Source organism: Meriones unguiculatus, chromosome 8 (assembly GCF_030254825.1).
Source record: "Meriones unguiculatus strain TT.TT164.6M chromosome 8, Bangor_MerUng_6.1, whole genome shotgun sequence".
NCBI classification, from domain to species: Eukaryota; Metazoa; Chordata; class Mammalia; order Rodentia; family Muridae; genus Meriones; species Meriones unguiculatus.
This window is the reverse complement of record NC_083356.1, coordinates 23810791-23826121: the sequence shown is the minus strand read 5'-3', so window position 1 is coordinate 23826121 and position 15331 is coordinate 23810791.

The following is a 15331-nucleotide window of genomic DNA, read 5'->3' as shown; positions in this document are numbered from 1 at the left end:
TCTTGAAGCTTTGAAGGAGTTTCATAGACACTTACCTTCAGCGTTACGTGAGGAATTACCTTAGACATCGCTGTAGGAGAGGAGAGAGGAAGTCAGAACATCTGATATGTTATGGATAAGCAGGGTAGTTAAGTTCTGTGTAGTTAGACCGGAGTGTGTAACCAAATAGAATAGCTAGGCCCTCCAACCCCACCACCTACATATTGGCATGGCTGGGCACTTGCAAGCTGTCCCCAACAGAAGATGGGGGTCCCTTATAGCCTGGCGAAAAGTTAACCAGAATTCTCTCTCTCAGCTGTTGGGCAGATTTGAAGAAAGAGTCAAGAAGGGACTGAACCCTGGTCCTGTCTAGTTTCCTCTTCCAAAGTCTCCAATCAGATGAATCACAGCTTCTGTGCACCAAAAGACGTAGCATCCATGCACTGTTGGGTAGGCTGTCTGGCTCCTTACTGCCTGGGCACTCTGGATGGGCTGTCTGTCCTCTTCACTCAAGTCTCATGGGAGGAGACACTGTGATTCTGCCTTTGTTCCACTGGCAGGTCTTGCCATCCTGAAATGGGGCTGTGATGCTTTGAATAGGAATGGCAGCAGGTGTTTGAATGCTTGGCCCATACTGAGTGGCACTATTAGGGGCGTGGCCTTGTTGGCGTGGGTGTGGCCTTGCTAGAGTAGGTGTGGCCTTGGTGGAAGCTTTGAGGTCTCCTATACTCAAGCTACCCTCCGTGTGACACAGTCTCCTGCTGCCTGCAAATCAAGATGAAGAACTCTTGGCTCCTCCAGCACCGTGTCTATTTGCACTCTGCCATGCTTCCCACCATGATGACAATAGACTGAATCTCTGAAACTGTAAGCCAGCCCCAAATACATGTTTTCCTTTACAAGAGCTGCCTTGGCCATGGTGTCTCTTCATAGCAATAAAACCCAAACGAAGACAACAAAGCCTTTAGTGCTTCTGAGGGGACAGGCACTGTCCACACCTTTTCTCCTGGGCTGTGAAATGAAGACGTGGCTTGTTTCTCCCAATCTGTAGCTGGAAGTCCAAGGGGAGGCAGTGGCTGTTCTGGCCACTGGCACCCTCTAGCCCTTCTGTGAGGTCCCCTGCAGTTCCGTAGGTGAGGCCTACAGGCCCCACACAGGTCATTCGCTGCCATAAACTGGCAACGCTGGGACTGCAGGGGCCTGCTGCATAAGTGTGCTGGGGTTAACCATGCTGGCAGCCAGGCTGCACGACACACAGAAGGAGGTCTGTATGAAGTCCTCAGATCTTTCCCTTCTTGGTTAGGACCATTTTGAGGAGTTTCTGAGTGTTGTAAAGCGCTCGTGGTGGAAGTGATTTTTCCTTCCCTCCTCTTCCTTCCATCTTCCCGCCCCACAGTGCTACCACCCAAATAAACCACGGCACCCACATTTGGCTCCAGGAGTGTCTTGAAGAAGCCCAGTTCAACAAGGAAAGATGTTTCCTAGCTCCTGATGGAAGGAAAAAGAACATGAGGTGTTAGAGTTTCCTCTGAAAGCTAAAATAAAAATTACTCTATAGCCCAGCTATACCGCTGCTGGGCATATTCCAAAAGGGCTCTGTATCCTCCCATGGAGATACCTGCACATCCGTATTTACTGCTCACAATAGCAAAGACGTGGAACCAGCCTAGAGGTCATCAGCAGATGAATGAATGACGTAATGCAGCACATTTGCACAATGGAATTTTGTGCATCTGCCAGGAAATGAAATTTTGAAAATGAAAACAGAAGAAGTGAGAACGGGAAATATTATATTACGTGAAGTAACTGAGACAGTTAACAGTATTTATCAGAAAGATACTGTTTTTTTTCTCTCACATTCAGACCTTGCTTGTCGTTTTAATTTGTGTATTTGACTGTGGGTACATGTCAAGAAACCAGAAAGGGATCCCTGAGATAGGAAAAAGAGGTTTGAAGAGAGGGGAGTCACAGGGCAAGGTGGCACATGCCTTTAATCCCAGCACTCAGGGAGGCAGAGGCAGGCGGATCTCTGCGAGTTGGAGGCCAGCCTGGTCTATGAAGCAAGTCCAGAACAGCCAAGGCTACACAGAGAAACCCTGTCTCTAGGTTAAGAGCACTGGCTGCTCTTCCAGAGGTCCTGAGTTCAATTCCCAGCAGCCACATGGTGGCTCATGACCATCTATAATGGGATCTGGGCCCTCTTCTGATGTGCAGGTGTACATACAGTCAGAACATTGTATACATAATAAATATAAATCTCTTGGTTTGATTTTGTGGGGTTTTTGTTGTTGGTTTGGTTTGGTTTTTTTTCGTCGAGACAGGGTTTCTCTGTGTAGACTTTGCTGTCCTGGACTCAAACTCACAGCTATCTACCTGCCTCTGCTTCCCAGAGTGCTGGAATTACAGGCCTGGCAAACAAATAAATATTTTAAAAAAGAGAGAGAGAAAAAAAGGGTGTCAAGACGGTAATAAACAAATGACATGAAAATAGAAAGAATACTGATTCACCTCCTCAGTCTCCTGCCTATCTCCACTCACCCCAAGCCCGGACATAGTTTTTCTTCATAGCCCTTGCTGTCCTGGAACTCTGTAGACTTGGCTGGCCCCAAACTCAAGTGATCTGCCTGCCACTGCCTCCCAAGTGCTAGGATTTTCAAGGTGTGTATGGCCACTGACAGGCTCATGTCTATCTGAAAAAAAGGAATTCCTGCTACTTGAACCCCCTGGATGAACCCGGAAGACATTGTGTTGAGTGAATGCAAGTCAGGCATGGAGAGGCTAGCAGCACCCAGAATCTAAAAAGAGTAGGACCAGCAGTAGCAGAGTGCAGAATGCTGGTTTCCAGGAGCAGAGGGGGTGGACTAGAGGTTGGTCTCAGGGCTGAGAGTCTGAGGGAGACCAGCAGAATGAGTCTGGAGATCTCCTGCACAGCATCATGTGATTGTATTATCTCAGGGACTTGAAAACTGCTCAGAAAACAGACTTTAAGTGCTCATCACACACACAAAGTAGTGCAGGAAAATGTGTTAGTTAACCAGCTTGATCTAATCATTTCATGATATACATATATTTCACAATAAAAACATAACAAAACACCATACTGTATGCTGTAAGGATGTATAATTTCATCTGTTTGTTTAAAAAATAAATATAAACCTTTAAAAGGACGTTTTAGCCTCTTGTCATTCAGCAGTAATTCTTCTGTTTGGCCATGTACTTCTGACCCTGATCTTTGTAGCCAAGGAGCCTTTGATTCCAGTCCACTCTGGACACTCTTGCGGAAGCTTCTGGTTTCCTGTCAAACCACTGTGACCTCGTCACCATCCACGCTGGTGCCAGCCAGCCTTGCCTTAGACATCTCAATGCTCTTCTTTCTTTCCAGCCTATAATTTAGGATTTTTCAATTATCCCTTCATATGCAGTTGGCCAATATTGAACGGCTCCTCTCTGGGAACACGACGATGAAGAACCCAAAGGCCCAGCTTTCAAGAGTTCATTCTGGTGAGAAGATTGAGAAAGTATTAACAAAGACGTAAGATTCTGGTAAGTGCTACTCGGAGGATGAAAGGGAGTGGAAGGCTGGCAGAAACGGGCCAGTTTTTTGATGGGAAGGACACAGAGGGCTTCTTCGTGAGAACCACCTTTAGGATAAAAACAGACTATAAGACAGTTAACTATCATAAAACAGAGAGTGGGAAAGACTCCGCAAAGACTACTAGGCTGGACGCTCAGGAAGGTACTGGGGACTTTATAATGGCCGGATCTCTCCTTCTCATTCCTCTTTTAGGAAGATGCTGGACACACAGCAGGTATGCAGAGAAACGCAGACTGAAGGGCTCCTTGAGAGCGGGCATGATATTCTGTTGTTGCTATTAACATGCTTCCTTTATGAGGGCACGGCAAGGGCCTGATGGGAGACAGTGGCCATCAGATGGGAGGAAGTCTATGCCCGTAGCACATGAAGGAAGCCAGGTACCAACAGCAGAGTCTCGTGTAATTCTATTGTATTTTTGTGTGTGTATAAAATCTGATACCAAAGTGTTAGGATTACTCTAGGAATATGAGAAAAGTGTTAGAACTAGTTAATTCCCTTGAAGGGCTAAGTGAACCCTTGTCTCTTTGCTGTTGCTATATCAAAATAAGGGCTAGGTAATTTTATAAAGAAGAAAATAGACTGTTTCCCTCACAATTCAGAATTTTTACATTTATTTGTTTGTTTGACGTGTGTGAGAGAAGAGAGCATGTGTAGTAGTCAGAGGACAACTTGTGGGAGCCTAGTCTCTCCTCCCACCAAGTGGGCTCTGGGGATTGAACTCTGGGGATTGATTGGGTCGTCAGGCGTGGTGGTGAGCGCGTTTTCCTCCTGAGCCACAGTTTGGAGGCTGAAATCTAAGATCACATGATGGCGGATGGCATCACGATGGCGAGAGATCATGTGGCGAGATGGGCAGCCAGAGTGCAGCAGCAACTCATCTTAATCCTTTAATTAAGAGCTGCTCTCACAAGGAGGCAGCACCCACAGTGAACCTTCCAGAAAAGTCTCATGGCCTCACTCTGCTGCACTGGGATCAGGCTTCCGGCACATAAGCCCTTGGGGCACAGACTGCATCTAAACCACATCCAACCCACAGATCCCAGGGCCCAAAGCATGGGGACATCATTTAACGGTAGCAGTCTCAGTGTATGCCTTAGTTACTTTTCGGTTGCTGTGATAAAATACCCTGAGCAAAGCAACTTAGGAAAGAAAAGAGTTTATTCCAGCTTACGGTTCCAGAAGGAAAGTCCATCACATCAGAGAAGGCATGCATTGGTCAGGAAAAGCGTGGTGGCAGGAGCAGAAGCAGGCTGATCACATCTTCATCCACGCAGGGAAAGCAGAGAGAGAAGAGGTGGGGCCAGTCTGTAAACACTCAAAGCCTAGAAGCTTGTCTTCCTTTAGCAAGGCCTGCTCTCCTAAAAGTCCCATAACCTTCCCAAAGAGCACCACCATCTGTGTCCAGATACATGAGCCTAAGGGTCTCGAGATTTCTCATCCAAAAATACCGCATTATCTCATGTAATTAATGGGAGACCATAGCTACTGAACATCATTTGTTAAATGTGTGAATATATATTCTTAAAGAAAAACATATTCCCCCACGTAAAAATGAACCTCACCAGCTCATCTCAATGGGATCTAAGGTTTAAGTGAGCATCATTTGGCCAAGTTTGGGCTCCAGTGGGACAGAGCAGGGGCTTTGTCTTCTGTACAAGATTATGTGACAGGGTTTAGTGTTTTCTTCATGGTGCCACTGGTCCCAAATGACTTGAGTTGGCCCCGGGGGCTTTCTGATCAGGAGATCAAATGTCTTCAAAACAGGCTAATTTTTTTAGTCAGCTCAGCTGGATCAAGCTGTTAATGAGACAGACTTGTCTTGGCTAAGGGTGACTCTGTTGGTGCTGACAGGACCATAGACTGCACACACTTGAAGCCCTGAGTGTCTGCCACCCAGGGACTAAACTCCAGTGTACAGCTTTAGTTAACAGAGGAGGAAACTGACTGGCAAAGAGATCTTCCCAAGGCCTCAAGACTCTTGGGCCCGTGTGGGTTTTTCTTTCTCTCAGTGGGAGTCCCACGAACACCTCTCCCGTCACTTATAAAAGCAGGGATTAATCTCTGTAAGAGGCACAAAGTCTCGCAGATGGAAACAGTGAAGGCTGGCTGTGAGGTCAGCTCTCCTCTTCCTTCTTTCTATGGATTTATGCGGTTCTAACTCAGGTAGCCTGGCTCCTGCAGCAAGGACATTTCCCGGCTGAGCTAGCTCACTGGTTAGGCTATGTAGACTAATACCAGGCCTGCAGCCCTGAGAAGGTTTCTCTAGAAACAGAATATGGCCATCCTTGGTATCCATGGTTCTCTGGTTCTGCAGGGACACTCAGACGCAGGGGTGCTCAAGCCCCCTACACAAAAGCCAATGAGATGGTGCCTTGTATATCCTTAGCTGGCAGTCCTGCTTCAATATTACAAGTCCTGGAATTCAAGGCACGCACCATCAAGTCCAGCCCCTCCCGTACACTTCAAGTCTTCCCTGTTAGTGGGCACTTCCCCGGTGAGTGATTGTGCTGTGTTGTTTACGGAGGCTGAGGTGGGGGATGGGGGAGACACGACACGACCGTACATGTTCAGGACACACGCAATCTTTTTTTTTTTTTTCTGAGATTTTTAAAGTCATGGTTGGCTGAATCCACAGATGAAAAAAACCTAGACCTCAGAGGGTGTCTATGGGATGTGAGTTGGGTGGGTCAAAGTCTTCTCTATGTGAGAAACATCTATAGGACCTGGCACAGGACTTCCTGTGCCCATGATGGGCAGAGCATTGTTCTAAGCAATGGTTCTCAGAACATCGCCCAGGCACCCCATAAGGGCTTTTGTTGTTTTGTTTTGCTTAGATTTTATTTATTTATTTTAGGCATATTAGTGCTCTAAGAGGGCAGTAGAGGGTATAGATGGTTGTGAGCCACCATGCGGTTGCTGGAAATTGAACTCAGGACCTCTGGAAGAGCAGACAGTGCTCTTAACCTCTGAGCCATCTCTCCAGCCCCACCTCCATCCCCCGTAAGGGTTTTTAAGGCCCTTTCAGGGGTTTGTTGAGATGAAAAGTGTTTTGGAGCAATGACAAACTTTGCCAGTCTTTTCCGTAAGTCACAGCAGGGCTTTCCAAAGCTACGAGATCGTCGACGGCTACAAGATAGCTGACAAGACAGATGGCACACTGCTTGTCTGTGCATCTCTTGTCCCCAGGGCTCCGAGCTTCATTTCATTCTGGTTTTCTTTTTTTATCTTTTGAGGATTTTTTCAAATTATTGTGCCGTTATCTTACGTGCATGGATGTTTTGTCTGCCTGTATATCTGCACCACATGCTTGCCTGGTGCCCTGAGAAGCCAGAAGAGGGCATCAGATCCTCTAGAACTGGAGTTACAGACTGTTGGGAGTTGCCATAAGGGTGCTGGGAATTGAACCCAGATCCTCTGCAAGAGTAGCCAGTGCTTTTAACCCATGAGCCAACTTTCCGATCCTTTAAGGACTTTCATTACATTTAGTTATTTTGTGTATGTATGTGTATATATATATAATGTGTACATGCATACATACATACATACATACATACATGTATATAATGGTTTAGGGCACATGTATGTCATAGCATGTATGGAAGACAGAGGACAATTTGTGGAAATTAGTTCTCTCCTTCTACCACATGGGTCCCAGGAATCAAGCTCTTGGCAGTTTTGGCCAAAAGTGAGTATCTCACTGGTCTTTAAAAAATAAATAAATAAAAATAAATTTTTTTACATCGTTTCTTTATTTTTAAGCTAGGACTCCATTCACTCTAACTTACTACCGCAGCCTCCTGAGTGCTGGAATTATAAGTGAGAGCCCCAGGCTCAGCTGGCTTTATTTCCAAAGCCTGGTAAATAGCAACAGATAATCACCCCTGTAATGAATTCTTTACAGCATTCAGTCAGGTTTAAGGACATAATATTTGGGGTGGGAGGCAAAGCTTTGAGATCCTTGTTTTTCTAGATACCACAAAGAAGTTAACAAGAAGTATGAGAAAATGAAAAGGTAGAGGGAATGGGAAGGGCTGCCACCGGAGGTGTAGGATGGGGAGGAGAAGCTGTTTGCAGTATTCAATAAGGAACTGGAGAGGTGGCTTAGCGGCTAAGGGTTGCTCTTCCTGTGCATTGATGTGCATACGCCCCCACATATAATTAAAAAAAACAACAAACTTTTAAGAAAAGGAATTTTAAGCCAGGTGGTGGTGGCACAATTTAATCGCAGCACCTGGGAGGCAGAGGCCGTTGCTTCTCTGAGTTTGAGGTCAGTTCTGGCCTAGGTTAAATCTCAGATGCTGGGACAAATGGCTGAGGTGCCTATTTAACACTTCAAAGTGGACCTACCTGTCACACGGCCTGGCTGAGACACTCTGCCCCCCACCTCAAGCTCTCCAACCCAAGGGCTGGCCTGCCCTTCCCCAGAGGCTCTCCCTAGGTTATCTAGACGTTTGGTTACCGGCTCTCTTTTTACCCTTTGCCCTCTTGGCTGCTGCACCTGGCTCCCCTCTCTGCCCCCTCCCTTCCTTTCTTCCACCTCATGGCTCAGGGTCATGTCCTCTCTGGACTCTCCCAGATGTCTCTGCCTCTGGCTATGCCCTCCCTTTTATCTACAATAACCTTTCTCTTTCACCATACCTAGGAAACAGTCGAGTCCTTCCTTTTCATCTTTAATTTTTTTTAGTCTTTAGAGTGAGTTTCAGAATAGCCAGAACCACACAGAGAAACCCTCACGAAAAACAAAAACAAAACAACAAACAAACCAAAAAGGAGTTATAGCTTGGCATGAAAAGATAAGCATAAATCAAATATCTGATAGTTCCAAGTTGCGATTTAAAATTCTTTCTATACTCCATAAAATGCACAAGTATGCCAGTAAAACTGAAAACGAAATAAAAATCAAAATGCTCCCACTTATCCTAATTTATCATTTTTATTGTTAATTATATATAACTGTATAAGAATCCATAATTTAAAGAAATAAGAAAGAAAAATTCTTCTAATACTTTGAAGTTTTACTTGGAATTTCAGTCTCTTGCTTCTGCAAAAGGAACCACTGTTCTGATTCTTTTTTTTTTTTTTTGAGACAGAGTTTCTCTATGTAACCTTGTCTATCCTGGACTCACTTTGTAGACCAGCCTGGCCTGGAACTCACAGAGATCCATCTGCCTCTGCCTCCCAGAGTGCTGGGATTACAGGCATGTACCACTGTGCCTGGCTGCTTATTCTCAGAATCTTTTAAAGAATGTTCACATCATTGGGGGGGCTCTGGGAATCAAACCCAGGTTCCCCATCTGCTAGACACATCATCTACCAGTGAGTGGCAGTGACAGCCCTCTGTTCTAAAGGCTACATTCTATTTCTCCCACACTGCTTTGTGGTTTTTACCATCTAGTCAAATATCCAGAAGTGACACACTTCTTTCTTAGTCTTGGAAGACCAAGCAGCCATGTGCACCTGCAGCAAGGGAGTGACAATACATGTACAAATAAATGAAGATGCCCACCTAGCAGTGTGGGCCGGAGAGGGAACAGCCACAGGCAGCCTCTGTCCAGGAACGTCCAAACGACAAGGCATCCCGAGAGTGAGGCACGGACTGCAGTCTTGCATGAACGGGGAAGATCTGGTTTCAGTGATTTGTTTGATTTGCTTCCTAGCTCAGTGCCTATCTCTATGCCTCAAGGTAGGACAGAGCTGAAATGTGCTGACTCTGTAGGCAGGACAGGGCCTCCAGGAGCTGCTGCCCCGGGGCTAGCTGGACCAGGAAGGGCCAGCACTCTCATCTGCACAGTGTCTTCCTCAAGCCGGTAACTGCAGGAACAACCAAACCATGTCGTCCACTTGCTGACTCACGAGGCTCTGGACTAGGTGAGCTGCTTATCTGCTCTCTGGACAATCAGTCACTACTGTCCCTCTTGAGCCACAGTGCTGAAAAGGTCTTTTTACACAAACATTTTGCAAATTATTTTTCTTGGACTTTTTGTTTGTTTGTTGGTTTGCTTCGTTTTTCTAACAGGGTTTTTTATTTTTTTTCTGTGTAGTCTTGGCTGTCATGGACTGGCTTTGTACACTAGGCTGGCCTCAAACTCACGGAGACCTTCCTGCCTCTGCCTCCCTGAGTGCTGGGATTACAGACATGCACCACTGTGCTCAGCTTTTTTATTTTTTTCCCTCAATGATCCTCTAGTATTTGGTCTCCTCAACCTAGACTTCCACTTCTTCCACTTACTCCCCCTCCCATTTCCACCAATCTCTGTTTTGTTTTTTTTTGTTTTTTTTTTTTTGTTTTTTTTTTTTTGTTTTTTGTTTTCTCCTTTCCTCTCTCAGTTTGGTCTTCCAACACTTTTATTATTATTTTAAATTTTTCATTGATCAGAGCTGCCCCCCTCCCTCCTTTCCTTGAACTCCTGATCTTCCTGTTCATCCTGTCTTTTCAGGGGTGGAGGAGCGTGACAGGGTTTCATTGTGTAGCCCTGGTTAGCAAGGGTACAGCCTGGTAGACCAGGCTGGCTTTGAACTTACAAAGACAAATGCTTTACACACACACACACACACACACACACACACACACACGCATGCACACACACACACACACACACACACACACACACACACACACACGCTGGTGCCCAGGCCTCCATCCCAGCACCTGTTTCTTCTGGGTTGCCAGAAATAGGATACTATTTGTTCTTTTTCTGTCTTTGTTCTTTTAAACAAAATCTCAATCATTGGATTTTACCAATGAAGATTCAGGAGCCAGAGACTGGGATGAAAACTGACCTTCCTCCTCAGCTAATGTCCTAAACCAAATCCTCCCCGGCCCACGCCATCTCAAACAAGACTCCTCAAACTGAATGTCCCTCCGTTCTACTTCCTGTGCCTCACTCCAGCGGTCCTTCTGATTCCCTCTTACTCTCTCTCTTTTTTTTTTTTCTTAATAATCCTCTGTTCACTTCCTGTCAACTGGTTGCTTGCTCCGCCTCTTGACCTATGGCTGACTTTATTTAATACTGTTTACAATAGTCAAGCAGAAAGCTCTTGGATTAATGGTGTGTGCTAAGGCTGAGCCATACCACAACTAAAAACAGGTTTGGTGTTTTTTCCCCCCAGTAAATAACACAATCTCGGGGTTCACAGCATGATCAGATATCCTTCGACATCTCACTGGTGCTCAGGGTTTTCCCAGGCTGCGAGGTGTTCCCTGGCTTTCTCCTCAGGGCCGTGCTGCCGAGAGGCTTTTTGGCAGCTCTGAGCACATACAGGCCGTCTGCTTGACCACAGGGTGGTCTGGGTGGCTTTTTGCTAGGAACGCCAGCATGCCAGTGTTTTTATGTGTTTTCGTTAGGTTGGTCATCCACCACTGGCCTCCCTGGAGGGTGAGGTCACGCTGAGTAACTGCTGAGGGCTGGGGCAGAAGGAATGTGCTGTTTCCACGGCCAGCTCTCGAAACACTTGCTCCTTCCTCCGTATTTTTCTAATTTAATCTTGTGTGTGAGAGACTGCCTGCCTGTGTGTGCGCTCCAAACGCATGTCCTGGACCCCCGGAGGACAGAAGAGGACACTGGATGCTCTGAAACTGGAGTTACACGCAAGTGTGCACTTCCAGGTGGGCGCTTCCAGGAAGCCAAACTTAGGTCCTCTGCAGGAACAGGAAGCGCTCTAAACTGCTAACCTGTCGCTCCAGCCTCTTTATTTTGTTTTTGAAACAGGGTTTTACAGTGTACCAGAACTGATGGCAAACCTCCTGCCTCAGTTTCTCAAGTGTTCAGATTACAGATCTCTGACGCCATATCCAGTTCCTTATTTTTCTTTTTTCTTTGTTTTTAGTATTTTCAAATTTTTTTTGGGGGGCTCTCATTTAGTTTGCTTTTGAGGCAGGGTCTTGCTCTACATGCGTGCTATATACTCTTGCCCAGGTTAGCCTTCTGCTTCCGCCTACTCAGTCCCCGGGATAACAGCGACATCCTCAACTGTAGCCCACGCCTCCCACGCCGGAGAATAATCTTACAGTTGTTTTAGAGAACTGGAGGCTGGGGTAGGTAATGGGAGACAAAGCTAGGAATCTGACTGATGCCCGCCTAGCTCGCCTGCCAGGCCTTATTTTAGCTCCACCCCCACTTCTGGGGACCCCGGCAGCACCCCAGGTCTGTGGCAGACCATACCCTGTAAACCAGTGGCACTCAGCCTTCACACCGCTGCCTTGGACATGGCTTTCCCAGGCCTGCCAGCTTAGTCATCACCAGACTGCTCGTGTCTGTCTTTTTGTTTTCTTTTGTTTTGTTTTCTAGAAATTCTGTTGAGGTCTCAGGAGGGAGAAACACCCTATGCATGTTCTACCTGTCGTTGTAACCTGAACATTTCCAGAAAGTTCTGAACTGCAGTCCTGCTTCTCAAAATGTGGTGTGGGAGATCCCCGCAGAGTCAGGGAAAACTTATAAATTCATCCACTTTGGCAAACTCTACTGCCTGTGACTACCCCCCACCCAGGTACTCTTTTGGAATTGAGGCCACACTGGTCTTGGCCCCAAAGTGGTCAAGTAGAAGAATGGTACAGTGGTTTGAATGAGAATGTTTCCCAGCCGGGCGTGGTAGCACTCACCTTTAATCCCAGCACTCAGGGAGGCAGAGGCAGGCGAATTGCTGTGAGTTTGAGGCCAGCCTGGTCTACAAAGTCAGTCCAGGGCAGTCAAAGCTACACAGAGAAACCGTGTCTCAGAAAAGTCAAATAAAATAAAATAAAAAGAGAATGTTTCCCTATGAGCTCACAGACTTGAGCCCTTGGTTTCCCATTTGGAGGTACTGGTTGGGTAGATCTTGGTGGCAGGACCTTGCTGGGGTGAGTACAAGGGGGTTCCACAGACAAGACTCCAGAGGCCATGAAATGATGTCACTTGGTGCCTCTCTAACCAAGAAAATGAGCCCCTAGGTAGCTTGAAATCTAGAGCTAGGGTTCCCTCCCCAGAAAGAACCCTATGATTCCGTGGGATGGAACAGGAAATATGTAAGGAGCCATTTGGTTTCCTAGCAAAGTGCTGTGGTTGTCACTAGGGAGAGCCAGCTCATGCAGATGCTGAGTCTTGGGGAGGAAGCAAGCAAACCCTCCCCCAGTTTTGTTTATTCAGACATAAGTATTTGGCAGGGGAGTTCTTGAAAATAAATGCGGTGAGCCCAAGCAAAACGACCGTCAAAATCGATTGACGATGATAAAATTTGTGCTTTTGAGCAAAAGCCAAACTGTTAGAAATTTTAAACTGTGAAGATTCGACAGAATCCTAACACTGGTTGTGTTGGGTAATTTTAGCTCTACTTGACACAAGCTGTTGTCACCTGAGAGGAGGGAACCTCCTTTGAGAAAATGCCTCTGTGGTGGCTATTCTTGGTTGTCAACTTAACTACATCTGGAATTGACCAACACCCAAGCTGGGTACACCTCGCAAAGGATTTTTTTTTAATCATTACATCATTTGAAGTTGGAGGACCCATCTTTAATTTAGCTCTTTTGAGGTACGAAGATACACCTTTAATATCGACCACATCTTCTGGCGGCAGCCTATATAAGAACATGAAAGAAGGACGGTTTTCTCTTCGCCCTCACTCTTGCTGGCAAGTCCACTCCTTCACTGACGTACGTCCATTCCTTCATCTTTGAGATCCTGGCGTATACTGAAGACCAGCTGAGACATCCAGCCTCATGGACTGAACAGCGACTGGATGCTTTGACTTGCTGATGGTAGGCAGCCATTGTCGGACTAGCTGGAGTACAACCTGTAAGGTAATCTAATAAACCCCATGCATTTGTATATTCCACACACCCCATGGTCTTAGAAACTGAGACACCGTTCAGTAGCAAAATTGTAGCTATGAAGTAGCAACCAAAATAATCTTATGGTTGGCAGCCACCACAGCATGAGGAACTGTATTAAAGGATCACAACACTAGGAAGGGTGAGAACCACTGCTCTGCAGAGCCCTGACTAATGTACCTTCCACAATATCAGGCTGTAAGCAGACAAGCCTGTAGAACATACATACATACATGCAGGCAAGACACATATATAAACGATTAAGATAAACAGAAGAGGAGGAGGAGGAGGAGGAGGAGGAGGAAACTTCTTATTCCAGAGGCAAGGTCCTGTGAAGTATGTATGGGTTTGGTTTTCTCCATGAATCTTAACCAGAGCCTTTCTTTTTCTTCTTCTTTACAAAAATATTACCTGTGATGGATTTAATTTTTTAAAGGTTAAAATAATTATGTGTGTGTGCGCGCGTGCGGGTGTGCCTGTGCCTATCTATGCCTGTAGAGAGTATTGGGTCTCTTGCGGCTGGACCACCATTACAGACCATCCTCATTTGTCTGTTGGCACCCTTTCGCTTCCCTCCAGCAGAGCAGACACGGTTGTAGTCTTGGTTCCTGGCTGCTACAATGAGACCTAGCCCACAGTAGACCCCGCCATGTTTGTTTGTTAAGCAGATGGGCAAACACTTGACATGAGAACAGTTCATAAATCGAGAACAGTTCATAAATCATCGAGAACGGTTCAGAAATTGTCAACCTCTCTCAGGACGGTCCATGTGCATGCGCGTGCCTGTGCGTGCCCTTAGTGGTTCTTTCTTGTGTTCTTTCCTGACCTTTCTAGGAACTTACAAAGCAGGCCCCATTATCTTCGTTTTACAGACAAAAATACTGAGGCCAGGAGAAGTTAAACGATTTGCCCAGGATTCAGCCAGCATCCAGCAGTGCCAAAGTGAGGGTGTGAACTTTGGCCCCACAGGTCACATTCTAACTCGTTCTGCCACGATAAACAGATATGAGAAGCTTCTGAGGGCCTTGGGCAACCAGTCCTGTAGGGCCTGGAGCTCGAAATTTTGTCTGTGTACAATATTCACAGATCAGCTGACTACTCTCCTCATTCATTCATCCAACAAATATTTCTTGGCTGTGGGTTGCAGAGCAGTTCGATGCTAGGAATTTCCCATCCATCTCCTTTTTGTAAGCAGGAATTAGGATGCCACCTTGTAGATGAGGCAACATTCATAGGAACAGGATTGGAGACCTGTTGTCAGGTCTGCTTGCTTCCAGAACTCCAGCCCCTTTCCTGACCCCTGCCTATTTCTTTTCTAGCTAGGAGGGAGGATTTGTGCGTTTGAAGTTCTGATAGTAAGAGTCCAGAGTTAAAACCGGGCGGTGATGGCGCAGGCCTTTAATCCCAGCACTCAGGAGGTAGAGGCAGGCAGATCACCGAGTTCAAGGCCAGTCCAGTCTACAGAGTGAGTTCCAAGACATCCAAGGCTACACAGAGGAACACCCGTCTCGAAAAGCAAACAAACAGTCCAGGACGAAAGCTGCCTCTTCTGTGCCCAGGCAGGGCTCTCAGCTCAAAGGGCACTAGCTTTGGTTCAGACTCCTGGCTGGGGATTCTTACCAAAGCTCCTTCACTCAGCCTCTCCCCATTCCTTCTAGCCTGCTGTGCCAAAAAGTCAGCCACTGTGGAACATAACGTCGGCCTGCGTGCTCCCACTGCCTACATGCTCTAAAGGACCCCCTTCCTGTCCTGCCTCACTGCGTGGTCTGCAGAGTGGAAGGAGTGGGCTACGGCAGAGAAAGGGACCGAAAGCCTGCTGGCTCCAAGGAATTCAGACTAGCTTGTAGAGCAGACAGAGCCACGTGATGGGTGTCCCCCAATCTGGCAGTGCAAGCGGAGTTACAGGCGCGGTGTTCCCCGGGATTGCAACCGCTTGCGGTCCCCACCCATTTCGT